Below are 26,778 nucleotides of genomic sequence, written 5' to 3'. Positions count from 1 at the left end.
CCATGCGTTGTGAAATTTAACATGCAGCTATTGCTGCAGAAATTATACTGTAAATGTATGTTATTGACAGAAACTCACAAACAACTTGTTGGCCATAGTGCAGTGCTATCACAGTGTTATGGTTAAAATGTGTCTATTTCAATATCATGTATCTGCAACAGAAGGACATATCCTTGCCCATGTAATTTGGATGAAAGCAAAGAGCAGGGTCTGTGACATATAACTGCAGTTGTTTATTCCACATTGGCATAGCAGTATACGTGTATGTGATGGAAATTCTTAGCTTGCTGGCCTGTACCTGTTGATGTTACATGATTGCAGAATATTGTGTATGTATGATTTACATGTGCCAATTTTTTTTTCTGTCAGCAAAGCAGTTGACCCATGTGACATACATTTGCCATTTGCTTAAATGTATTTTTATTTGGCTTCAACAGTACCCTATGTGGTGTACACATGCATTTGCAATGTATAATCTTACCTTGTTGCCCTGCTTTATCGTTGTCTTCCTTGATGTGTGCCCAGGTTGTCCAGGTCCCTTCTATCTTTCTAGGTACTTAATATATTTTGCAGATATGTTTGCCTTTGTTGGAATTATTGACAATTGTTATGTATTAGTTTGTTTACAAGGTCAACATGTGTCAACTGTATGGACATTATACAGATGCAGGACACATGCAAACATGTCGCTAGGTACTGCTTGCACTATTAACCATTGTAAGTTGTTGAAAGTCATTTGCATAACCTGATATTTTGTATATAGCTGTGCTGTTAGATTTGTGAGCATATATTATTCTTATATGTCATTAGTGTATGTATCTTTACTGACACTGTTTTCATGTAAGTTGCAGTTAGGCCACTGAAAGATATGCATATATGCCAATATATGTGTATTACTTTTGATATGGCATATGTGTGTGACATATATGCATTCCATTACACATTTGCTTGGGCTGTGTATACCTAGTTGTGTATGTCACAGCCAGTTTTCTGTTTTGCTGCAGTACTGTTATTTGGTACTGTGATTGGTTGTTTCCCTTTCATATGCATTTTTGGAGATTCTGTTCTGCCCTCTTCTAGAATTATCTAGCATTCCAAGATCTACATTTGCTCATCTGTGATGTTGCATGGCTTACACTTGCACTGTTGACATACTAGGTGGATATGGGTTTATGTATCAAATGTGTACTGTGATCCCTATTTATTAGCCTATAGCAAACATCTAGTATTGGTCATATACATCCAGGTATGAAATGCCACACAGTTTGAAACGTCATAATGTGATAGTGCATATGGAGATATGTTTTTCTGCATTTCACCATGACTTGTATGCATCCACACACTGCTTGACAACTTTCCATTGCCTGTGTTGTGCAGTGTGCCATATGTGTAATTTAACGGTCCTTATTTTGTCGCAACCTTTGTCTGTCATATGTTGCGATATTTATTGTTTGTCTATACCTGGTGTGATGGCCTTTTCCCCCTCTTTCCCCACCTTTCCTTCTATTCTTTGAAAAACTGCTCCTATTACCATAAAAAAAATGCCCATGCCCTCCTGACTTTCCCTCAGGTTTTCTTATTCCAAAATACCTCTTCTTTATTACTATTCTTTATCCACACTCAATGTCTGCTTTTCTATCTCCCAATTTCCGTGGGTGTGTGCATTACCTGTGTTCTCCACACATGTTTTGTACCTATTTTTAGCTAATGTTAGCTGTGTCAATGTGGCTGTAATTGTCCTTTGAATTTATTACTTTTTTATTAAAAAAGTAATGGATTCCATAGGAATCCATAAGTGATAGCTAGCATATTTTCATAGTAACAGCATTGCACAGATATTCCATAGTTATATGTAAGCTTACTATTATAGTTCTAGTGTAGATATGTATTTATGAATGTCAGGCTGCTTAGATTGTGAAATTATTTCCATAACTTTATTCATGTACATCACAGTTTTACAGACATATTTCACTGCTTACAGAGTACCTGCAACTAATATGCAGTATGCTGTTAATACTGAGATACTCCATTGGGCACTGAGATATTTTGACTTCACAGTGGCATATTTACATATTACATAGTTATCTATAGCTTTTCCATTGATATCAGCATAATGGGCAGGATTTATCAAACTTTATGGAATCCATCTCAAGAAGTATCACTGTTAGAAGAGTACAAAAGAGGGGAACAGATCAATAAATGTGATAAAAGCAATGCACAGTATCAGAACAGACCAGGATCTATCATACACTTTTGAAAATAAGAAATTAAAGATAGCACAAGCATAAAAATTTAATAGAAATGCAGATAAATATAAAGGATAAATACAAAATAAGCAATTCATTGATGACTCAAAACAGTTTTAAAGAGAACTGAGAAACAAAGCAAAGGGAATAGAAACACCAACAAAAAAAACAAGAAATAGTCACATTTTGGAGAAATATTTTGAAGACCCTGTGGAACACAGCAAAGATGCTGAATGGATAGAAAATTAAAAGAAACAGTAAGGAGGTTAAATATAATGGCTATGGAATAGGATGAAGTAATGGACAGAGAAACTGAAACAAAATAAAAAAAGCTCCTAATTTGAAAATGTCAGATGCAGATGCAGTACCTAACTTCTGGCTAAAATAATTTAACATCTTTGCACAAAGATTTAGCCTTGAGTAAAAATTACTTATATGCACATTCTGAACACACACCAACCTGGTAACAATAGGAACCTGTAAGCTATCTTAAAATCTATAGACCAATAACTTGCCTTCTAATGATGTACAAACTATATACTGTGATTGATGCTGATAGTTTATTGTCATTTAGAAGAAAATTCAATCATGGCAATAGAACAAAAGGGTAACAAAAGAATGTCATATGGAAAAAAAGATCATTTGTTGTTAAAACCATAATGGAGTATTATAAAAAGAAGCAGAATCTAATTATGTAATAGCTTACAAAAAAAGAATTTAACAGTATCTCACATTCATTGGGTAAAGCAGTGCTTACAGATGTATATTCTGTTAGATCCTACATTGATCAATTGATTTACTGTGACCATGAAACAATGGCAAACAACTTTGCAATTAAGTTATTACAAAGGGCATATTATTATCCCTGGGATAAAATTCAAAGGGAGATATTCCAAGGTGATTCTTTGTCACCATTGTTGTTTTGCCTTGCCCTTAGCCCTTTACCCAACAAATTAGGTTTTGGTTACAATTTGGCTCCCAGAAAACAACCTTGCTTAATGATTTCTCATCTACTTTTGTGAATGACTTAAAACTGTATAGTTCATCAGCTGAGGAATTGAACGCACAACTCTAAGTGGTTACAATATTCTCAGATGATATAAGAATGGCATTCTGTCTTGATAAATGTGCAAAAGCAACATTTAAAGCAGGAAAGTTGAAGTATCAAGAAAATATTGGGACTTGATGAAGGATCAGCAGTAAAATATGAATACATTTGAATAAAACTCAGTAAGGAATACTTCAGAAAACTAATATTGAAAACAGTCTTGACATATTGGAATAAAGTCCAAGGTATAAACCAATTTACTGTTCCTTGTTTTAATTTAGTGTTTTGGTTTGATTGACTGGCCCCAAAAGGTATTGGATAAGTTGAACAGAAAAACAAGAAAAATGCTTCATGCATATCAAATGATATATAAAAATCGGTGAATACCAAGATTGTGTATTCCACACTTTGAAGGAGACATAGGCATTCTCAAAAATGTATTACATGTATAGATCTGTGATCATGGAACTGTATGCATATCTGCTGACCTCATCTGATCCAAGCATAGTGAAATTTCAACAATATGAGAAGAGGAAGTCTAAGGTGACATCTCTGCTTACTTTAGAAACATTCGAGTGGCAAGTGGGAATGGAAATTAGGAAATTAAACCAGAAGCAGACAAAAATCAGACAGCAATTAAATGTGCAAAAAAAAAAAAAAAGATAAAGAGAAGGATAATATGAGAAGGAAAGAAACATGGAAAACCCAAATTGGGAAGTATAGAGATCTCCTGGAACAACCTCATGCTGATTAGGATTTGACATGGGAATAATTAAGGAGAGATTAGTTGAAACTAAGAAGAAAAGGTTAATAATGGCAGCACATGATAGTAGACTATGTACATGTTGGTTTACAAAGTCCATTGAAGATGTGGGAGTAAAAGACAAATGTAGGTGTTGTAAAAAAGAATTGGAAACGGTTGCACTCCTGTTTGCTGGGTGCAATATTCCCATGGCAGAGGGCCTGTACACTGAAAGACATAATAATGTGGAAAGTTTATTGCATTGTGATTTTGCAAACAGAAGTAGCTGAAAAGCATTGGAAACATAAGTCACAAAGCATTTAGTGAACAATGAAGTATGCATCACATGGCATCACCCATTACTAACAATTTAAAAAAAAAACATAGATTTGAGAAAACCAGATACAGCAGTTCACGAAAAAAGATCAAAGTAACGTTGATCATTGAAATTGCTACACCTAGTGATTACAGTGTCTCATGTACAGAGAGGTTCAAAATCATAAAATATCAAGATTTGCAGGCAGAAGCAAGAGCAATGTGGAAAAAACATAGCTAGACAGTTCCAGTAGTAGTAGGATCAATGGGTCTCATAAAAATCATTTACAGTTGTATTTAGATATGCTACCAATGCATGTAACTCCCTGCGAATTTCAGAAGGAATCAATTCTGGCCACATTGTGGGTGCTGTGAAGAAGACTTTTGGCTAACTTCAAAGATTGAAACAATACTAATTTAATGAACTTTGACCATAACCTAACTCGGGAATGGAGTCCATTCCCATCATGGGATTAAAAACCCAAAAGTTTTGGAGAAATTAAACCGAAAGAAAGCTCATCACACATATCCATGCTAATGACATGGAGTATGAGGTAAATAGTGATATATACATATATGATGAATGAAAGTTAAGGAATACAAACCTGTGTACAGACAGGAAGAATACTAATGTCCAGATACTGCACAACACACAAGTACAACATAAACACTGATGGAATCTACTCAATTGCCACCACCTTGTGTGCATATACCTTGCATGTGTATGATACCCATCATGGTGGCAAAAGTCATATTGTACCAGTACATCTGCATTACAATGATGATATGTTACAAGATGGTAAACATACACATATACATATGCCATGTATATGTGAAACATGTAGGCCAAAGCTATAAGGGAAATTGAGATGGACAACACAGGCCCACACCAGTGTGAAAATGCCAGCAACAGAAAGTAAGCACAGAAGAAAGCAAGACAACCAGGCACAGGCCATCTTTGACAAAGTAACATGGTCTGTTGGTCATTTCCTCTCAGGCTGAGAGATATTGAATCCTCATTATTTGACACCAGAAACTAAGCCAATTGTTAAAGTGAATCACTTTATTGTTCATACTATGGAATCAACCTTGGTGAAGATGGAATGCTGCTCAATGCAAGGCACATGCTAGTCTGAGACACATATTCCTAGAGGTCCATAATGTCTCTCTTCATATAATCTAGAGAGGTATATCTCAGGTCATTTACACTCACAATGACTATGACAGAATCATACTGATACCTGTGGTCCAACGACTTGAGTGCATGTGTAACTTGGTGGATCCTGGCTCCAGATAAGCAACTGACCATAACCATTTCCTTGTCCAGTTTGGTAAATGTGATAAATTGTTTGCTTGCCGTATGGTCTTTGTTTTGAGTGTGTATTGGGTGTATGCTTATATGCAATGTTTGGTGATGCTTTTGGTGTAATGCATTACAGATTACTGAGGATGGGCATTGTTGTTTGCAGGCCTAGGAGGTCTTTGAGGTTTGGGATGATTGCTTTTTAGTATCTGAGCATAAAATGGTCTATGTTCATGGACACTATGAGTGGAGGATGTAGTGTGTGTGCTTTTGACAGCCTTGTTTGTATGTGAAATTTTTGCCTTCAAGGAAATTGTTTATGTACATTGCTCGCATACTGTGTTTGTTTCTTTAAAGATTAAAAGGTTGTCAGTGACATGAGACAGTTGCTACATTGTCTTAGGATGCCTATGTCTACCAAGATGGGTAAAGAGACATTTGGAAATTACATATCCATATTATCTGGGCCTGCATTATGGTGGGCTATTAGGGTTTGAGGACTGGGTTTTACAGAGGTCTTCTAGGGTGGTCTCTATGGTCAAGAACTAATGTTGAATAGTGCTAGGATATGGTATTAGTGCTATCTGATGTGCCTGCTAGGTACTCTGAGCTTAATTTTGTGTAATGCATCAGTAAACTGCCAGTTACACTGCTAGCACTAGTTTTATAGATTACCTTCTGTGTTTTCCAACTCATATAGACCAGGCCACCACCTTCTACCACTAGCTGGTATATCCCAGTCCTCTTAATGTAAAATCACAAAAATGATTGCTTGAGATTGTATGCCATCACAAAACAACTTCAGCAAACTAGCTAGACAAGATGATTTGAAGTCAATCAGTCCAAAAGAAAGACAATTTGAGCAAATGAAGTAATTATACATCTGTAGTTAATCATGAAAATAGCTTCTGGAAGTGCAGTTTTAAAAAAAAAGTACTTAGCTTGTGCCTGGATGTGGTGTGATGTAAGGAAATCACTTCAGAGACACAGGCAAGGACACAAAGTGTTGCTGAGCTCATTGGGACTCAGCCAAGTGTCTCTGAGACATGCCAAATTTATACAAACACTTAAAACAAAGGAAACTGTGTAGATTCCATTTAGCAGAGCCAAAACTGTAGGAATACAATAATTAAGTACCAATAAAAATACAGAGTAGTAACTTACACAGTAATACTGCTAGTAAAGCTTCTCAAAAATGCAGTTCCCAACAATCAGCAAACACTACAATAGTAGAGGTATTTGAAATTATTTAAAGTGCAAAAAGTGTCAGATAAAGCTGTTAAATAAAGTGCAAAACATTAAGATAAATCTCTTATCTGCCAAGGATGGCACCTGATTTATTCAGGACCCTCATAGTGTGGCAAGGATGCTAAGCAGATGGGAGCTTTGTGAAAATGACGACTTGTAATTAAGAAGGTTAGCTCAAGAGCAATAATTGTTTGCTGAGTGGGCTCTCATGATGGATCTATGTAAAACAATGGGGAAGTACTTAATCAGCTCACACATCTGACAATAGCAATCAAAAGGGGAGGGAGGGACTTTGGTAGCCAGATTACTAAACGTTGCGAAAGCCAGACATGCTGGCATTTAAAACAGCAACAGCAAAAGGATGGGAGAATTGGGGAAAAATTCAACTAATATAAGAAGCCAAACAAATCAGACATTACAGCTTGTCATCTGCAGTATTTCAAATCAGCATGTGAGCCTACAGTATTTCAAATCAGCATGTGAGCCTAAATAACCAGGAAAATGTTTTGGACCAGTGATATATAGACTTAATTCATCAAAGGACAGTCCTTCGTGCACAAGTTGTGTGTTGATCATATTATTGCCATACACATGTGTATCCATGTAAATTAGTGCACATGTACTACAAATGCATAAACACAGACATGCATGCTAACCCATGTATCCATGTCCTAATATAAGCTACATTCAAAAAGAGTGGTTAGTGCCATAAGCAAGATATGGACAAAAAAGAGAGAGTCATGAATGTTGCTAAAGAAAACATCACCTCCATATATTCATTAAGGGACCAGTGAATGTCAATGCAATATGTGAAGGATACATGCTCAGATGTACCTGTCACAGTACTCTAAAACAACATGGCACAAAACTTGCCAGTGCATGGCACATGCATAGTAATTACGCCAGTGGGACAGCATGACCCAACAATGTTGCATAATGTAAAAAAAATAAAGAACATATGTTGTTGAATAGACATATGATAGCAAAAATCAATACACAAATGGATACGATGCTTACACATGGATAGCATGTAAATAAACACACTTTACTAACCTCACTGTGATATATGTGACGAAAAGAGAATAATGTATTATGTGAGTTGTCATCCCTTCTAAGGATATACAAAAAAACACTGGCATAACAATTGCATCCCACCTGCATTATGCTAACTGCAACAGTCATACCTAGCACATATAAGGCCAGAGTGTTAGGCGTAAAATTATTCTACACTGTATGCAATGGAGTACACACACACACACACACACACACACACACACACACACACACACAAACACACACACACACACTGAAGGAGCAGCACACCTGCCAATATGGAGCAATGTATGCACTAATGACACCATATAATGATCATGTAAATAATAATGGTAACTCATGTATCATTTGCTAATGTGTGTGTCATACTGCAGAAGCAACATAAAGCCATATATGACCTAATATGTGATGTGTTCGTTATGACATATGTTTAAAAAGCATGACAGCAATATGGGATATGAGCACAACTGTGACTAGGCCATACAAATTTGAATATGGAAAACACCATGGTGGTGGCATTACATAAGTGTATCATAAAGACAGTCCATAAATTTCTGTGGGACCACCCTGATGAAGTCGATCATCACAAAATCTTTCTCTCTCTAGTGATCTCCTGGAAGGAGTTACTTATAGACTGCATTATGGCCTGAAAGAAGTTACCCATCAGGTCCCTCATCTGTGTCTATAACATATCGGTCAATATATCCTGTTTCTGATCCCAAAAGTCATTATCCTGGTATAGTGGTGGACTATAGGAACAATGGCATATGCAGGTTCCAGTATGTTGCCTTCAACATTGTCATCATCCCCATCATGGTCACCATCTTGGTCCTTGGAGTCCAACTTGACTGGCAGTGGTATGGTGCTTCATTGACATTGTTTCCCAATTGGTGAGGTGGCATGGGTCTCACGATCTGTCACCTTTCAACACAGGAACAGAACATTATACATGCGTAATAGTTATTAACCTAAAATGAATAAATGAACATTCAGGCAAAAATTACACACTTTACATGTTGTAACTGTTAAGTATGTAATGTTACACTACTGTCTGACCTTATCTATCTATAACACCTTATTTCTTGTCAGGCAAAAATCCAGTCCATACAAAATTACAAAATAGTGTGTAACATTCACCACACTCATATGACTGAAATAAATCACAGTCATTGATAAGGCATACATACACCTGTTAAAACACATATTCATTACATATGTATATAAGCAGATGTTATATACATTGTGTGATAATGTGCAATGTGTTGGTATGACAGGTCTGTTACAAAACATGCCAGTAGTCATATGTGTATGTATAATATAACACTAGAGATTACACAATGCACAATAAATGTTACTGAGGCATTATGAAAGGCCTGGAAAGGAGGTCACGCTCATAATAGTGATATGTATGTGGATGTAATGCATATGGCAAGTCATTCTATACTACCACATGTACTGAGTGCTTTACACTATGTATTGACATGTGTCACATACCACAATCAGACTTACAAGTAGACATCTGAAACAACTATTTATTAATGTAATGTCATATGTACAACAACATAACTGTAAGGGGATTATATGACATACAATTAACAACATCAAAACTTATGAACCAGAACATGTATAATATTTCTTCAAGTTACATCACAGTACATTACATTTGCTGTGCTATGATAACAGTCACCACATCTGGCCTACAAGGTTTATTTATACATTGTATAACAAAATCCACAAAGCTGTAATAATAACAAGTGTAATGTCATGATTATGCAACATTCTAAATGTCATAATATTCATATATTAATGACATAAATAGAAGGCCATGAGTCAGGTTGCACATTATATGTTTTCTTTAAGTTATTCCAGTACATTAAATGGCCTGCTTATCAGACATACTTCTGTTGTCACTTGTACATGTGTTGATGTATCAGTCTTTAGTATGCATGCAAAACACACATGCGTACATCACACAAACATATAATCCAGCATGTTTCAAGACAATTATGCAATGGCACTCCAGCACAAAATACTTGGTCCAATGTAAGTTACCAACACCACTTACAGCAAACCTTCAAAAAGTATAGCCCTGGTGTAATCATTTTGCTAGAGAGACCTTACACCAACAGCGGTCATAAACTCTGAAAGCAACTGCTCATTATTATGGGCCCTTTTCATTATTCAATGTGTGCCTCAATTTATGTTGAGATGTCAATATAACATTGAAAGTTCCACTATTACTCTCATTTGTACATGTAACTAACATTTCATGTTGACATACCATGGCTAAAATATGTCTGTTAAAAATATATTGTAAGATTAACAATCAGTTGTACACTTAAAATGTATATGCAAGTAATATGAGCAATGCAACATAGTTAATGGGTAACATCACAACAATATATAATCAGAATGGGAACTGAAAGCTTTTCAGCAACTGAACACAGTGACAAGCACATCTACAGCATATCATAGTTAGAAATGATGTAGATGACACACATACATAACTGTCCTTCAACAAACATATAACTGTCACTGCTTACATTTGTGTTAAGCTTACATATGTACTTGCACAATTAAAAAGTGCAATGATTATAAATGTACTATGCAAAACCTCAAATATACAATAAAACTAGGAATGGCCTGTGGCTCACCAATAACTGGAAACTGTATAGAAGACACTGGTTAAACAAATCGTCACAGTGAAGTTATACAGCATTGCAAGAGTAGTGGAACTCAAACATTATATGCCACTAAAAGCCTATCATCAGCATTAAGATTGTTAAGTCAGCAAACACCCATTCTCATTCAATAAAAGAATAGGCAAGCTATACACAAAATGCAATTCACTGAGGGTCACTACCATGCATGCAAGTTTTCAATTGCCTGCTGTACAAACAACCATAATAGTAAAAAAACAACATAGATGCAAAACAATTATCAAAAACCATACGCCAGTTGAAAATATATGTGTTTCATTTAGGTTGTGTCAACAAACAGCACATAAAATGCAATGTAATAAAAAGCACCTGTTGATAACGGCTCCCCTTCACAAGATCGAATGGATGGAAGCTCGAAATTCATAATCTCGAGACCAAAATCTCGAACGAAATTGTGAATGGGAGTCTTACGTTTAAGAAAATAAAAAGTTAACTTACCTTATTGCAGGGGACCAGGTACCCCTGTACCCTAGCAGTTTAAATGCGAATGCTCCGTGACCGCACTATAGAGGAGGAATGGAAAATCTTCCGTTTTACGCTTACATGTATAGCACGGAATGGGAGATTTCCTTTTCCATCACTATAGTGCGATCTCGGAGTAGGTGTATTTAAGTAGGGGGATGTGGGGGGTGCAGGGGGAAATTGCCCACTGTGAAAACATTTGAAAGGTGTTTTTTTTTTTTTGTCCCTTTCATATGTTCGAGTTTCTCTAAGTTCGAGATTCTTTTTTTGAGTTTATGACTATCGAGTTTAGAGAAATTCCATCATATGAAGGGGAACCAAAAAATTACACACACTAACAGCTGTGCCAATCTAACGTGGCATTGTGTAAGTGTAAAGATATATCCAACAATTTAAACAAAGACCTACAAATGTACACAATTATTGTATGCTGAATGTACTGTGGTGTTCCATCATAATCAATAAAATTGTGTACGTATACATTGTGAATGATACCTCAATGTTGCATTCTTCTTGTATGAAAACATGCATGAGTACAACTACATCTTTATCTAGCTGTGTATGTGTGTGTGTGTTGTGCCTTTCAGCTTTTCCTGGTTAGGGGTCACCACAGCAGAACTCCGGTCCGCTAATGATTGGCAGTAGATTTTTACATGCCGAGTTGCCAGCCCTGACGCACAACCTTCAACAAAGGTACGCCCATTCACGCATGTCTCCAAACAGAACATGCTTTAGCTGAGAATCGAATGGGACAACATCTTACTGTGAGGCGACAGTTTTACCTCAGCACCACCACCGCAGTCCATGTATGTGTGTGTGTGTGTATATATATATATATATATATATATATATATATATATATATATATATATATATAAAGACAGAGAGAGGATATATATATATATATATATATATATATATATATATATATATATATATATATAAAGACAGAGAGAGGGAGATCAACAGATAGACCTTCTGTGTACATGCATGCACACACACACACACACACACACACACACACACACATATCTATATATATATATATATATATATATATATATATATATATATATATATATATATACATATATATACACAACTATTTCAAGCACGGGCATTAATGCCCTTCTAGCTAGACAATATACCAAAACACTTGCTCCCATAATAAGTGTCCAGGCTATTCTTAAAAATATCTAAATTAGTACTTGTTTTAATGTAATTTGGTAGTCTGTTCCAAGCATCAGCTACTCTGTCATAGAACCAATTAGTACACTTCTAATTCCTGCAGAATTTTCTACATAGATTGTCTAATGATTCTCTAGTACTTTTTGCTAACCCGAAACATTCTCAGAGGTAGTTATCTCTAAATGCCCTATATACCTGAATAAGATCTCCTCTTAGATACCTGTAAGAGACACTGTACAAGTTCAGATATTTTAGTCTCTCATAATACCTTAAATTTTCACATCCATGGATGCGTTTGGTATATTTATGCTGTGCTCTTTCCAGTTTATGCATGGTTGTTTTCTTATAGGGTTTCTATATTGTTATTCCATACTCAAGTTTGGGTCTAATGCAACTAACAAACAATGACTTCATTATTTTTTATTTCCTAGACTTTATAAATCTTTTTATACAACCTATAGTTCTATAACTATCATTAACCAATGGGATTATATGACTAGAAAAACTCAAAGCTGGATCTACCCATATACCCAGGTCCTTAAATGAGTCTACACTTTCAATCACTGTGTGCTATATTAAATATTCACCTTTCAATTTATGCCTCCCAAATCTCATATGATTAGTTTTTGATGAATGTATCAGCATATTCTTCTCCTGTGTCCAAATGGTAAATATAGTCAAGGTATTTTTCCAGACATGCCTTATCTGTAACACATGTAATCAGTTTACCCAATTTCAGGTCATCTACATATAGAATACAGAACACCTCAGATGAAAAAATTAGGTCTGAAAGATACAATATAAACAAGTAAGGGCCTAGGAAAGAGCCCGGTGGGACACTCTGACTGTAACCAAGGATTTCACCTGTCCAATTGCTGTATTATACTTGCCATGTCCTATTTGTAAGCCATGCAGTTATCCATCTTATCAAGAGTACATCAATACTTAGTTGTATTAATGTATTGATAGCGTTTTGTGTATGACCCTATCAAATGCTGAAGTTAAATCTATATAAATTACAACACAGCACAATTTTTCCTTCATAGCTGTTATTATATTGTTATAGAACATGTTACAGATGGTAATAGATCTATTTTCAACATATGTATGTTGATATATGGTTTCAAGTCTCAGCCTATCCAGTTCTGACAATAACTTATCCAACATTAGCTTCTCCATTTTTTTCCACAACATGAAAGTAGACTTAAGTGTCTGTATGACTCTGCGGTTTCTCCTGCTCACCTTTCCCTTAAAGATATGTTTAATAAGTGCATGTCTCCAGTCTTGAGGAATCTCTCCATATTTATATGACCTGGTCAATAATACATATAAAGGTACTGTAAGTTCTTGCTGAAGTGTTCTCAGGTCATTCTTTCTAATTCCATCTACTCCCTGTGCTTTGTTTGGATCTAGTTTGCGCAGTTTTTTTTTCAATATAATCTAATTTGATTCCAGTATCTGGGGTCACTAAGATAACTTATCACCACCTTTGTGGAGCCAAACTGTTTTGCATAAGATTTTGTAAAATATCTATAATCTGTTGTGTCCGAGAATAAATTTTAGAATCTGACATTTGTAGGTATTTACTACTTTCACATCTTATGTATCTATAAAAAGGTTTCCTATTATGCTCAATATCTATATAAATTTTCAATTTTTTCTTGATCTTGTCTCACACTATACTTAATCTGCTTGCCCAACTTGTTTATTATAGTTTTCAAAGTTGAAATTTGACCTCTCTTCTATTTCTTATATTTTTTGTCTCTCACCTTAATTAGACATCTTGTTCTTATGGAAATATATCCCTCTGACGTTGTATGCCTAGATCCTGATGTTAAACTTTTTTTTTTTTTTTTGCACTCAATCAATTTCGCTTTCAAAAGTATCCATATTCCATCTGGTTTCTCCACTGAACACCTCACTCAAGTTAGTTTAACATAGTGACTGTTTTGCTTCCATATAATCTGTAATTAACCTTCTGTGCATTGGTTCACACTTCAATTTGGCAGAATTGTCTAAAAACAAATTAACCTTTAGAACCCCATGATCACAGCACAATAATAGTGGTAAAACTTGACTTGAAGTGACAGTAATTTCTTTAGGAAAACAAACAATGACTAGCATGTTCCATCCCCTGGCAGTTTTTTTTTTACAATCTGAAGCAATTGTTGTTCCTGAATATACATTGTGAATATTTTTTTACTAACATAGTTGAATCAATATTATTCCAGTCTGTTTCTGGTAAATTTAAGTCCCCAGCTAACAGTATTCTTCCCTCCTGTGTTTCATGCAAGAAACATATGAATACCCCTAGGTCATCTGCACTTAACTTTGGTGGTATATACAATCCAACAATTGTTATACGTTCCAGGGTTGCCTTTATTGTCACAGTTACACAGTCTATAATATTGGTGTTATCACTGAACATGTAATAATCACAGGTCTCATAACTATCTTTAATCCCTATCATAACACCTCCACCTGATTTTTTGTTAGAATGCCTGTTACAGTAAAAACATTAATATCCTGATGGAACTGGTTTCCAGTCATAGTTTTGTGTAAGTGCAGATGTTTTTCTTATTCTTCATGAACATGTATGTGACATTCTCACTCTGGGCCAGTAATCAGGAAGCCAGAATCATCACCACTGACACTGGAGAGGGATGTTCACTTGGAACAAAAATAGATACATCCAGTATTTCCAGATGTAGCTCTTTGCATCAAGCACAATTTCCCTTAAGAGCACACAGGGAACACACTCAGTCTAGGGTCTGGGTTTTTCTATCTGTCTCCCTCCAGGTCCCCAGTAAGACTCCACTGGCACAACCATAGAGTTGAGACCTCAGCTGAGTGTCCAAGCCAAGTTCTCCATCACTCTCTCTGTGAAACCAGTCCTTCATGCCCCTGACACACACACTCTTTGAGATTTGATTTGATTTTCGCACACACACACACACACACACACACACACACACACACACACACACACACACACACATACACACTCACACACACACCTGGGAAAGGCTGGCACAGACTTACTAGCTATGCCTTCTTCTGCCTATACTATAAGGTAGTTACACCACCACCAGGCACTCCAAAGCCAGCTAATCTATTGCTCTGGCAAGGGTATCCAGTTATACTGACTGAAATTAATATTAATACCAATGGTAATGTTGGCTTAACAGCACGCCTTTAAGGAGTGGTCACAGTGCCACCATATAAATATAAGCACTCTCAAAGGTTAAAATATTCTCTAAAGGACCAGCCACAATGAACGTTTAAATATATTTAATAATAAATAATAAAAGAACATGAAAATACTAAATATCTATTTACAATAAACACCAGAGTTTCCGTCACAGGAAATATTAAAAATAACACAGGTGGACAGGTTCACACAGTTACAGGAAAACAATACTTAACTAATTTCAGCACATTTTCCTGACTGATCTAAAGAATTATCATTCTCTGGTTACTTAGTAGAGCAAGGCAAGATGAAGTGGGTGAGAGATCCTTCTTTGTCTTGTTACAAAAACAGACTGCTCTGAGACTTCAGTCTCAGCTAGTATTAAAACATTATTTTAATAATGGATTACAGAATGACACCACATACATCTGCTCATCTGATTTCTGGTTTCCATGCAACCCCCATTGGTGGAAACTGCCAGGATTTAGCACATATGTGTCAATAATACACATACATAGAGCTTGCTAAGATCTGACGCAGCTTCTGGAAGTCATACTATGTTAGCTATATTCTAATATTATTCTATATTAAGAACCTTGAATCCATGCTGCTTCATGCATCAGTCAGTACATATGACAATGAGCGGGTTACCAGCATGCACACCTCACCTCCTACTCCACCCGAACCCATATCACATGTAGCTACATATGTAGAGGTCCTCACCTGAAACATACCTAAACACACCAGAGACCTCCCGAACATAAATACAAGCATGCTACACATAATACTTCCTCTGCAGAACACATTACATATAATAGCTCACACACCAGTGTCTCACTGGTCAAAGCCTTAAGGCAAAACACAAAATCAAACATAACAGTCATAGGTGATTCCATCATGAGACACACTGATGTCTCTCTCACCAGGTTGGATAAGGAAAAGGTCCCTGTCAGCTGTCTGTCAGGTGACAGGATACACCATATCACACATTCTCTCTCAACAACTGGAACCGTTATGACTCTGTCATAGTCATTGTTGGTGTGAATGACTAGAGATGTACCTCTCTGAACTATATGAAGAGAGACATGTCTGAGATCTCGGACTATGTGCCTCAGGTGGGTATGTCCCTAACCTTAAGCAGCATTTTACCTTCACCTAAGATAATACCTAAATACAAACAGAAAATGATTGACATCAATAATTGACTTCCCTTCTGGTGTCATTTTAAGCGGATCCATTATCTCTCAGCCTGGGATGGCATGATTGACAGACCTCAATGCTTTGCCAGAGAATGGTCTTCATCTGTCACTTTTGGGATTCAGCTACTGGCTAAGGCTCTTTCTACCCCTGCAGTGCCTTTTTAGGCAGTATCTCAAGAACAAAATTCCAAATGTAAAAACTCAATCTAAAGACAACCTCAAGGTTATGCTATTAAATGCTAGGAGTCTCAACACAAAACTGCACTCACTGGAAGCTGTCCTCACCTTGGAAGACTCAGACATTTGTGCAGTCACAGAGACCTGCTTCAAGGCTGTGGAGAGTGCTCCTGGCACACCAAGTTATACCTCCTTCTACACATTCAGACCTCAAACTAAAGGTGTGAAAACTAAAGGAGGTGGTGTATTAATATTCATTAAAGACAAATACACCTCCAGATTGATTAAACAGTATGACTCCCTGGAGACACCTCAGGTGCAATTAACTGTTTGTAGGACACCTATTCAAGCCATTGCCAGCTACAGGACCCCCTCCATGAATCAGGACACCCAGCCTGCCTATTTGGATCTACTTGCATCTATCAAGATTCATCCAAATACCCATTCATTCACTGATTAAATTATTCATGATCAAACTCATTGTCCCAAAGGTTCCTTGACCATGTTAACTCCAATGCTCTGGACCAGCTGGTAACATCCCAACAAGGGGTGCCAACATCCTGGATCTGGTGCTCACCAATATGGGGGAACCACAGTAGAACCCCCACTGTGAGGTCCTCTCTGGTGAGATGTGACCACAAATTGGTCTCATTCGAAGAACTATCACACCTAACCCCAACCCAACAGCAACTAAACTAAAAATCATCTCCAAAGCAGATTATAACCTCTTACAGATGGTATAAATAGCTTCACTGCACCTCCTCCCTCAGATGGAACGGGCAAATATGCCAAGCTCTACACCAAAGCTTTATACAAACACCTGTATTAATGCATTGACTCAGTCGTACCTGATAGGACCAAAACAAGCTTCTCAAGGAAGAGCAAACCAGCCTGGTTGTCAACTGCCATTAACAGGCTTTACAATACTAGGAAGATATTGCTGTCTAAGAGAAAGAGGAACCGAGCCCTCGTAAACTGGAAAAATTCCTTCCTTAGCTTAAACAAGCAAATAAGACTTCTTGTAAAGTCCTTCAAAGTAAGCTACAAGCTTAAATTAGCTTATTTAATAAAGGACAACCACAAGGCATTCTATAGTTACATCAGTAACCTAAAAGGAAAGGCCCAGGTTTGTGCAGAACTGGTAGTTAATGATACCACATAAACTGAGCCTGTGGACATAGCTTACCTGTTAGCTGACAGGTTCTATGAAAATGTCACTCCCCTGTCCCCACCACACGTATTCCATGACATCCCTACAACCAGTCCCCTACCTTGTATCTCTAAACAGCAGATCTTAAATGTCCTCTCTAAAGCCAATAACACAGCATCTATGGGACCTGATAATATCTCAAGCTATGTACATGGGCTCCAGCATGAATTAGCAACACCATTGGTACTCTTTTCAGTCATAATCTAAGCACCAGCTTCGTACCAGCTGAATGGAAAACAGCCACCATTATTCCCTTGCACAAAGGTGGTGCTTCCACTGACCCCAGGAACTATAGCTCTATTAGCCCGACTAGCCTTATCTGCAAGGCCATGGAGCAAATCATCATGGAACTTATCAACAAAGATATAGGTAATCCCCAAATGCTTGAACTTACTCAGTTTGAATTTGTCAGTGCGAGATCATGAGTGTTAAAACTGGTGGACTTCTTTGAGACAGTCACCAAGGCCCCTGATGAGGGGAAGTCTGTGCATACAGCCTACCTGGACTTAGCCAAGCCATTTTACACTATACCCACTCAGGCATCATTGACAAACTCACCCAACTAGGCATCAACCCTTATATCATTAGATGGGTTGCTAACTGGCTCACTGATAGAACCTATATAGTCAAAATAGGGAAATCCACCTCCAACAGCAGACCTGTAACCAGTGGTCCTAGGACCTTTACTGTTTGAAATTTATTTTTCCAAAGTACAAGCAAAAACTAAAGGTCTGTGGCTACAAAGGTTGCTGATGACTGCAAGCTGGGAGCAGTCATAGGATCTCCAAATTATGTCAACATCCTACAAGAAGGTCTTACACAAATAAATGACTGGTGACAAGGTCATTGCCTTAAATTCAATGCAAAAAATGTATTATCATTCCTTTCCATAAAAGGGATGTTCCTGCTAACTACCACATCAATAGCAATACCTTACGTATGCACTCAGTGGTGAGAGACCTGGACATGCAGGTTGACAGCAACCTTACCTATGACCACCATGCCTCCACAGTGGTAAGAAGGGCATTCTATATTGCTCATCTCATTCCCTCATCAGGCCAATGACTGAGTACAAAACCCCTTTTGGTATGTACCTTTCTAAGCACCTGCAGCAATAAGAGAAACCACAAAGGTTCCTCACAAGGAAAATGCAAGGTTTTCACCATCTGTCCTATGGGGATCATCTGAAATTACTGTCACTTTATTCTGTTTCATACAGACTACTCAGAGGTGATCTCTGCCTTGCATATAAGGTGATCTCTGACCCTGCATTATTGCAAAGGTTTCATATCTGAAAGTCAAATGGTACATGGGTTACTCACTCTAAAGACCTTAACCTGGTATGTGACATTAATAAAACCTGCTGGAGGGACAGATTTGTCTCCCAGAGGTTATCACACCTTTGGAACAGACTTCCACTTCATGTCAAACAGAGCACCTCATTGGCCATTTTCAAACCCTATCTAGATTTTAGATGGGTGACCATAAATTCACCCCGGGTCTTCCACTTGTGTCCCTCTTGGATGAGGGCAATAGGTGCTGATCATGGAAATAAGGGTAAGAACTTGGATAGGCTTGTAAGGACCTAGTAACTTCCAATGATCCTATAGAACAATTTCAAACTTCTACCCTTCCAGAGTAGCAATTAGTTTACTGCTAAAGACAATAAAGAAGGCTTCCTAGTACTTGTATTTCCAGACATTTTGCCTCTGGCTGCAATCAGAACTGTAAGATACAATCTTTATGGCCTAGGTGCAGTAATTTAATTTCAGAACATTTTTCAAAGTTAGCTGCAGCTTTCAGTATCCTCTGTTAAAACATATAGTTTCATAGGTTCATAGGTAGGTACTAGACTATCGGCCCAAGGGCCTACATACACCTAGCCAGCAAGGTACCATAGCTTATACCACCCAAGAAAGTTATTTTCCTGTGCCACTGTCCAGCAGAGACACAGAAGTGATCCCCGGGGTGTATTTCCTATTTCCCATCCACTCATCAAGATTTTTCTTGAAGAGTGCTAATGAAGAACTTTCCTTGACATAGATGGGTAGCTTGTTCCAGAGTATAGGAAGTCTCTGTGACAGGAATCTATCCCTCCAGCATGTCCTGTTTATTGTGGTGACAAGGTTTAGGTCCCTACAGCATGTAGCTTGGAGGGATTAGGATTTCTTTAGGTGTAGCATGTCCAACAGCTCTGGGTTTGACATAGCTTTATATGTTAGGCAGAGATCACCTCGGAGGAAGCGATATGCTACGGAGTAAAGCTGGAGTTTTTTGAGGTGGTCAGTGTAGGGCATTTGTTTGAGGCCAGTAATCCTCTTTTTGAGGTACTTCTGTGGCCTTTCCAGCTGCTGCAGATGTCTTGTGAGGTACATTCCAAAAGGGATGTTTAATGGGTCTAATGAGTGATGGGTAGAGGGGAACAATGACCTCTTTTTTCCTGGATGAGAACCCTTTTATGATGAGGTTTGCCATGTAGAAGGACTTCCTGACTACTTTGGCGATGTGACTATCAAAGGAGAGACTACTGTCCACCTGGGTCCCAAGGTCTCTTATCACGCATTCTGTGTTAAGTAGATTGCTGCCTATGTGGTAATTCATGGGTACAGAGTTTTTACCAAAGGGGATGACACTGCACTTTTTGGCATTGAGCTTGAGGCCATGGCTCTGACACCAGGCATCTGTCTCAGTAAGGCCCTTCTGTAGGATGTCCACATCATTTGGGGACTTGACTATGGCTCCTAGTTTGCAGTCATCTGTGAACTTCATCAGCCAGAGGCCTTCTGTGTTAACCTGTACTTCAGAGAAGTAGATACCAAACAGGAGAGGTCCCAGGACGGAACCCTGTGGCACTCCACTTGTCACTGCCTTGAGGTCAGATTTGGAGTCTGCAACTTTTACAGTGTGGGTTCTGTCAGTGAGCCAGTTGGCAACCCATCTTGTGATGTAGGGATTTATACCTAGTTTAGTGTGCTTAGCTATAATTCCAGAATGGGGGATGGTGTTAAAAGCCTTGGCGAGGTCAAGATAGGCTGTGTGAACTATCTTACCCTCATCCACGGCATTGGCGACTGCCTCAAAGAAGTCAATCAGGTTCAGGAGGCATGATCTGCCTTTCACAAACCCGAACTGGGTGGAATCCAGAGTTTGGAGGTTACCAATGTCATTGTTTATGAGTTCCATGATGATACATTCCATGGCCTTGCAGACCAGGCTTGTCAGGCTACTAGGTCGATAGTTCCCAGGATCAGTGGTGGCTCCCCCTTTGTGGAGTGGGATAACTGTTGCTGTGTGCCATTCATTGGGCACAAAGCCTGATGCGAGGCTATTATTGAACATGGTGCTTAAGTAGGGAGCCAGTTTGTTCTGAAGTTTGTGTAAAACGCAGCCCGGGATGTTGTCTGGTCCCATGGATGCTGTGTTTTTGGCTTTAGAGAGTGCAGCTTTTACCTGCGTAGTTGTGACTACAGGGACTCTGCATTCTTCCTGTATAGATATGAGCCCTTTAGGGGGTGAGAGGGGGGTAAAGTTAGCACTGAACTGATCTGCCAGGATGTTGGCAATATCAGTTGGTTCTGTAATTTTCGTGCTTTTGTGCTGTAACTCAGAGCAGATTTAATTCAGTTACAATACAGCCAGTACCCAATGTTGATACATTTTTAACACAAGCAACTTTACAAATACATTTTCAACTCAAGCATCTGTACAAATCAGTTTGATATACAAATGATATGCAATTCTTTACAAAATTCCAGATGGCTACGCTGGCATATGTTACACATCCAGTGCCATACTACTCCTGGCATAGCTGCCAATACCTCACATCATCACAATGTAAGTACATATTTTTGTCAAACATGAATATGTGTATGTTTATATCACATGAGATGTAAAAGAAAATTATTGGTGATGCCAAGTGCAGTACATAGACTGCTATACACATTTAACATAGCACTGCACATACTACTGTATACACAATGTGAACTGTTGACCTCCGTAACATAAATGACTAATACAGTGGAACAAAAGCATTAGCACTCATAACATATTTTGTCCAATTCAGGCATGCCTGTGTAAGAATATTCAAGCTGGTCAATGATGTGTGTAATGTCTGTGGAGGGTAAGAACATAAAAAATATGTAACTGTGACTTCATATCACCACTTTGTTTCAGTGATACCCCTTAGCTATAACTTTTCAGGTTTCCAACTTTCATAGTTTGCAAGAAAACATTTGCCTGCACTTGAAACACATAAATAGCCATTAAAATAATTTGTTCAATTGTGTTATTCATACTACACAGGTCAAGTAGGTAGAAGACATTAATTATAACAGACTGTCATGAAATGTAAACTTTAGAGGTGATATACACATAAATAATTAACAGAAGTATACTGTACGATGTTACAAGAAGCTTTGCTGATAAAGAAGATATGAGTAGTTATCTGTAGTCTAAGTGCTATAGTCATCAATGCACCCTACTAAAAGTGTAAATATTCTAATGTATAAGTTACCAAATAGCTATAAATTTCCCTTATGTGATATACAATAGTAAATGAATAACGGTCAATATGTCATCCAAAATAAGCTACAGTGAGGTTTGAACCCTCACATAGGCAAAAAAACTATAGTGCTGTACTGCTTAACCATTTGAGCTCATGGATACCATAACTTGTTTAATGTTGTAAAAGTTTGTTTTATGGAATAATGATAAACTGCACATATATCCATGGTATAAAACTAACACGTGTCAGCATACTGAGTTTAACTTTCATAGTTTACAAGAAAACATTTATTTGTACTTAAAACCAGATATAGCCATTAAAGCAATAAGAGCACAACGGTGGGATTCAAACCTACATTTGTAAATAGGTAGGAGGGCAGTCAATGACCACATACAGTGCTAATCCTACGGCCATAAAACAGTATAAGGATTACAGATCCACACTTCTTGTACTTGCATTGTTTTTACAAAATTCACTCATATTAAAGTTGTAATAATCAGCAATGGTCTTACAATCATTAAAACGATGAAAGAAGAAATAGATTAGAAAAGACTGCTGTGAATTTTAAACTTTAGGGTTTAGTCATGTATGCATTACTCAGCATTCAAATATACGGAAGTATACTGTATTATGTTTCTAGAAGGTGTGTGGATAAGGGATAAATGTGTAGTGTGGCCTAAGAGCTATAGGCATCAATGCACCATGGCCATGCTAAATGTATAAAAATCTATACTGTTTCAGTTACCAGACAAATATAGATATTCTATATATGATGTGCAGTATTAAATGAATTAGTATGAACTGCAGCATGTTCTGCTTATGTTCAATTATCTGAACACACTGGGTTCTATTGATTAAGCATTCACCACATGTGCGCATTTACTGCATATTCATGCACTTAGTATATGAGCCATGCTTTGCTCTCTGAATTTTGGAGTTTTTACCTGTTTCTGGTCTTATTTCATGGATTTTATTAGCAAGATAACCTCAGGTTTACAGTATGTTACTCTAATAAACATTCCTGTGTTTTATGAAAAAAAATAAAAGAGGGGATACGCTTGCATTTGAACCCACACATAGGCAAACATCATTCATCTTGCCCAAATATTTAACCTGTTGAGCTAAGAGACATCACAGCTTTTTAGATGCTTTAAAAACAGATATTGTGTAATAACAGCAATAATAGTATGCTTGAAGTCCATAGTAATACACAGCTAAAATAGACAGTCCTGCATAATGTTTACACTGGCCCAATGTATTTGCGGATAACTTCAGAATGCATTGATATGCAAATGTTTACATTAATGGTTATAACACATTGTTTTTCCATGCATATTACTATTATTAATACAGATAACCATGGAATGCACTTGAAACACAATGCATCATATAAACGCATATGATTACTACATAAATATATGATAATGTAGGTGTTAAGGTGTGGAGTATGTAACTTACTGTAGGCATCAGGTGGCTAGCATCAGACCTCTGTGTCCCTCCGGTGAATAAGCCATGCATCCCTCTGATGTAGGTTATCAAGTGGTGACAGAATTGCATGCCAGTTCAGTAGATCCCAATTTATCTGAGGAACTCCTTTGCAATCCAGTTTCAGAAGTCATTCATCACAAAGATCGTAGGGCATGGTTGCATCCTCTGCTCATGTTCAGCATACACAGTGTGCATCTCTGTCATCTCCTTATCTGTCCAGTTCAGTGCCTGGACTTGCTAAAGCCTCCTGTCAGTCAATATCCTCAATACAGTTCTAGAAATCTTCTTTCAAATGCCTTCAAAAATTGCTGACTGAAGTCTCACTCAGTTCCCAGGTGACAATGATATGATTACAAGATGTATCAATATTATATATTAAACGGCACATATAGGATGGTGGTAGACTATTGGAGGGTATCGGGCACATGCTAAAGATATTTCCAATTATTGATGCCTATTGACAGTTGTGCTGAGCACTGTACACTTACTCTGGGTTACTGGTTATTGCACAAAGATTTAAGAATTTATGAGGTCATTTGCTAAAGGGATTCCAAAACATAAAATGCTAACAAACCTCACTAATTATCTATGGCACAAATGGTACTTAAAAGTTATGTGTGCTCATCTAACCTCACTCTGGGATATAGCTGTTAAATGTTGTTTGCACTTAGATAACCTCACACTGGGATATAGTTGAATTAGTGCTAGCTTCCAAAGGTAAGTTGTCACCTGCTTGCATTGCTGTTGTGGAATAAAGTAATACTATCACATACGAGTTCATAGTAGGCTGTGTAAAACAACTGAAACATGTTTTTATGCATATGCTGCTTGGAAGTCTCTACATTACAGTCTGACTGTTACATAAAGGATGAGGGTAGACTTCAACAATATGTATGCATATGGGTACACACCCATCACTAACAAGGAGATATTTCCTATATGCATTTGTATGGCTATAAACAAACCAGCCCCAGTGAACTACAGGTATGGATAGAATCACAATAAAGCCATAGTTATTAAAGAATAACCTGTAACATCTGAAATATGGTTGCAGATATTGATGACTTACGGGGTTGTCCACAAATTGAAAATTCAGTGACTTATTTATGGATACTTTCTTACACTTAATCATATAGTAGTAATTGCCATGACATCACACCTGATATGGATGCAAATATAATTGTTATAACATGTTATCTTACCTACACTAAAACATGCATAACACTGTCAGCAACATGCTTGATGTTGTGCTGTTCAATTGGATAGCCCCATCAACATCAGAACAGCAGCAACATGTCAAGTGTCTCTATATTCCACTAATGTGATCCATAACTATTGTGTGCTTCTGTCTCCTGTTATGACTGTAGAGTATACTCACATGCTGTTGGTTGTGTGCCATTTTAACCTACACATACATCTTTGCTAAACATGAGCCATGAAGCATTCAGCACAGACAGACTTGCTATGGTTGTTTATATCATTGTTTCAGTGCAGCACTCTTTAGCACACTTGTGTTTTATGATATCAATGTTGGCTTGTTCTCTACACAGGTACATCTGCATGACATCTGCACCATTTGTCATGTAAGTGTCTCCATATGCTGATAGTGTGAGCCATAGTTGTTGTGTGCTTCTGCCTCCTGTTGTGACTATGGGCTATATTCATATGTTTGTGTGTCATTTTACAACACAAGTTGCACTTTATATTGGATGATATGTTCCCCAACCAGGTAGAATGTACCTGGTAAAGCACTCTATATGGTTGCTGCACTTCATTATTGATAACATCATATGAACCCTTCATAACTAATGTGGTCTTACTCACCTGCATAGGATACCTGCAATCTGAACATCGTCATTGCCTGTCTGGTATGTGTACATCTTATTTGTGGTATACTATACATCAAGTGGAATGTTGCATGATGCCTTGTATGTGCTTACTACTGAGTTGTCTCTAGGTTCATAGGTTCATAGGTTAGTACTAAGCTAACTGCCCTTGTGAGCCATTTTAAGCCTAGCCAATTATCCCTTGTGAGACTCAAACCTTGCACCATGTGTTTGTAAGGCAAACACCTTCACCATTAGGCCACCCTCCCAACCCCTATTTATCTTTTTAAATGACAGTGTCATTTCAACCCTCACCACCAGTAGTGGAGTCAGAAGAAGACATGCCAGGTACGTTTTAGTAATTATATACATGGCATATCTCTGTTATATAGGGTTCTTGAACCACCTGCAAATAAATCCATATCATCATTATCATTGTAGTTATATAGTTGTCTGAACGTCAGTACTATGTAGTGCATCATTTGACTTCTGTAATTGCATATGGCATGTTTTATCTGTCTCTTTTTGCAGCATGTCCACTACCTGCATCCTCCAGTAGCCTGTCTACTGATCCTGAGGTCCGATGTAACATGTCTCACTGTGATAGTATGGCCAATGGCACATGGGCCACTGCATTACAGTCATTTTCTGATTCAGAAAGGGACAGACATGTGGCACATGCTATAGCCTCTGATATGTAGGATATTGTTGTCACCATTCTAATGATGTGGGGATATCAGCTGATGGACATGATGATGACCTTGACCCACTGTTCCATGTAGTATGGTAAAGATGGTAACTCTTCCCCATAATGGACTGATACGGTCATTGGGCTACACAAAGGATTGTTGCTGATGTG

This window comes from Protopterus annectens, chromosome 11.part0, assembly GCF_019279795.1.
Source record: "Protopterus annectens isolate FY-2018-M chromosome 11.part0, PAN1.0, whole genome shotgun sequence".
Taxonomy (NCBI): Eukaryota; Metazoa; Chordata; order Ceratodontiformes; family Protopteridae; genus Protopterus; species Protopterus annectens.
This window is presented reverse-complemented; position numbering follows the sequence as displayed.